Genomic DNA, 3554 nt, shown 5'->3' with positions numbered 1-3554 from the left:
ACGAGGACGTGGGGGCATAGAGGTAGAGCACGAGACGTGCTCTAGGACGTGGCGCTGGTGGTATACCTATTCCTCCAGACATAGAGGCAGAGGCGGGAGTAGAGGCCGATGATTTGCATATCCATCAATTTGGCACATCAGACATCATGAATTTATTAGATATGTCATTTGGAGATTATATACCTGATATGGCGGTAAGCATTAACAATTTAATATAAACTTAAAACATTAATAACTAATATAAATATTTCAAAATAACTATTTATATATTTTTGTAGGGCACATCTGGTACTGCCTATTGTGACACCGAAGATACTGCACTTTATAACACTCAAGATTTTATTGAAGGACTGCTTGATGATCCGATTGAGTCGCAGGTTTGTATTATTTATGTATTTAATACAGTTTTTTTCCTTTAATTATAGAAAGTGGGGTTCTTTTATATTTCTATTTTTTTGAATTGGGTTGTTAAAGTTTGTATCTTGATCCAAATTTGCATCTATGCTTGATTTGCTTTACTGCTTTATACAGTTTTTTCCTTTAGTTACAGGAAGTGGGGTTGTCTTGTTATGTATTTTCTCCATTTGGTTTCTAAAAGTTTGTTTCTTTGATGTTTTGAATCCAAATTTATATTTTTCTCCATTTGATTTTATATTAAATTAACTTTTAATTATTTTTTAGATTCATACTACGGGGCCTTCATCCACCGTGGAGGAGTGCCCCACGACGATCATAGAGGATGCCGTTTCGACAGTTAATGAGGATCCCGATGTGACACAGGTTTATGTTATTTATTTATTTTAAAATATTTACATTAGTTATTAATCCTTTGATTTTATATTAAATTAACTTTTAATTATTTTTTAGATTCATACTACTGGGCCTTCATCCACCGTGGAGGAGAGCCCCACGACGATCATAGAGGATGTCGTTCCTACAGTTAATGAGGATCACGATGTGACACAGGTTTATGTTATTTATTTATTTTAAAATATTTTCATTAGTTATTAATACTTTGATTTTAAATTAACTTTTAATTATTTTTTAGATTCCTACTACGGGGCCTTCATCCACCGTGGAGGAGAGCCCCACGACGATCATAGAGGATGTCGTTCCGACAGTTAATGAGGATCCCGATGTGATACAGGTTTATGTTATTTATTTCTTTTAAAATATTTACATTAGTTATTAATGCTTTGATTTTACGGAAAAGGGCCTAAAATACCCTTGAATTATTAGAAATGGTATAAAAGGTTGTAGCTTTTATGCTCTATGATTTGCCATTTTCCTGTGAGGAAGAGGATGATTTTTTTTTAACGACCCTTGGGGGGTCATGGGCTTAGCAACACCCCCAGGCCTTAACATAAATTAAACAACAAAAAAATACACAGAGGAGGACATAAACCTTACCTCCAAAACCTATGATGGTTCAAAAGTCGATTTCCCTACTAAGGGTAACCAACTCTTCCCCAATACTATAAGATGAATCCTAGTATCTAAAAAACATATGAGAGGACTCCTCTCGATACAAAGATACTAGAAAACGTAAATAAGGGAGACTCTCCCCTTACAAAGTAAGAAGAGAGAAAATTCTAATCCTAAACAAAACAACTATACTCAAAGAGATAGTCGGATTGAAAAGGGGTAGCAAAAAGTATAGAGACTTCTATATAAATTAGATAAGGATCAAGGGGGCTTTTTGATTCGCTTAAGTTTTTTCCTCCGAAAATTGATGACTCCCATTTTTTCCAGCATGTAGCTTCCTCTTACCATCCTAAGAAGCTGATGAAAAGTGTAGAAATGTTGTGTGGTGTCGATTCTGTGGCTCCATTTAGATAGCAGATCAGCAGTACCATTGTTCTCTCTGAACGTGTGACTGCACTGGAAAAATTCCAGCTGGCTAGTAATTGTTTGAAGCTCCTTAATGTAGTGAGTGATCTTCCATGGAGGCTTGCTACCATCCATGAGCCATTTAACAAGTAGTTCGGAGTCAACCTTGAGGTGTATTCTCCTGTATCCATGCTGGACACACCAGTGGATTCCTTGAAAAGCAGCCTGCACTTATGCTTGATTGTTTGTGCCAGCCCTAAGAGGAATTGAGAAAGTATAGATCATCTTACCTTGATCATTTCTTAAGATTCCGCCCCCTCCAATTTTTCCGGGATTAGAGAGAGCACTTCCATCCGTATTTAGCTTGTAGATCGAGCTGTGAGGTCTGTCACAACTAAAGATGAATGATTTTGGTTTCATGTTGACACCCCTCCACCATTATAATCATGTCCTTCCAGTTGTCTGGCCAGTTGAGATAAGAGAAAGCAGTGTTGAGCAGATGAGAAATGTCCTTGAAGATAAGATACTTGACTCGCACTACACTCGACTGATTGCCCCCATATTTGACTGCAACTCTATTCTTCCATAGGTTCCAATAAATAGAGATTGGAAGGGCCTGGATGATGAGTTTGTGAACCTCATTATTGTGTTTCAGCTTCCACCACTTCATGATAATATTTCTAAGAGGAGAGTGAAGGTGATTGTGGCCAAAGAAAGCTGCATAGTGGGACCATATATAGCTAGCAAAATTTCCAGTAACAAAATTTTGATCAATATTATCCCACCCTGGACTACGACAGCAGTAGCAGTGAGCAGGATCCACTCCAAATTTTTGCAGATTCTCATTAGTGGGAATTTTTCCCCTTACAGCCCTTCAAATAAAGAATGAGGCTTTAAAAGGAATATTCCTATGCCAGTTAAGGGTGTTAAAAGCAGTCTGCACTTTCTTCTTTCGAATCAAGCTCCAAGCAGAAGAATAAGTGAATCTGCCATTATCAGCAAAAGTCCAAATAGCTTCATCTGTAAGGTTTTCCTGATAGTGAACCTTTGTGCTAAGGACCTTAGGTACCATCAAAGGATGAACATGATGCCTAACCCAAGCTTCATTCCACTTTCCTCCCACCAGAAAATGAGAGACCTTGGTATTATTAAGGTTGGACACTTCCGGACTATAATTAGCTTGTATGTTGTGCTGACTTTCACTATAGGACTCACCTGTTTGCTTTATTTGCTTTTGAGGAAGAGGATGATAAAAAATAGGTTAAATGAATTTGGGGCGGGTCTAATTTGGGAATGGATGGGTTTTTAAATTAATTTAGGTTATTTAAAATCTGGCCAATAGAAATCTGCCACGCAAGGGTATTTTAGGACTGTGGATGGAGGGTAATTTTGTACCATTTCTAATAGTTCAAGGGTATTTTAGGCCCTTTTCCGTTGATTTTATATTAAATTAACTTTTAATTATTTTTTAGATTCCTACTACGGGGCCTTCATCCACCATGGAGGAGAGCCCCACGACAATCATAGAGGATGTCGTTTCGACAGTTACTGAGGATCCCAATGTGACACAGGTTTATGTTATTTATTTATTTTAAAATATTTACATTAGTTATTAATGCTTTGATTTTATATTAAATTAACTTTTAATTATTTTTTAGATTCATACTACGGGGCCTTCATCCACCGTGGAGGAGAGCCCCACGACAATCATAGAGGATGTCGTT

The sequence above is a fragment of the Solanum stenotomum genome, chromosome 9 (genome assembly GCF_019186545.1).
Source record: "Solanum stenotomum isolate F172 chromosome 9, ASM1918654v1, whole genome shotgun sequence".
Lineage (NCBI taxonomy): Eukaryota > Viridiplantae > Streptophyta > Magnoliopsida > Solanales > Solanaceae > Solanum > Solanum stenotomum.
This window is presented reverse-complemented; position numbering follows the sequence as displayed.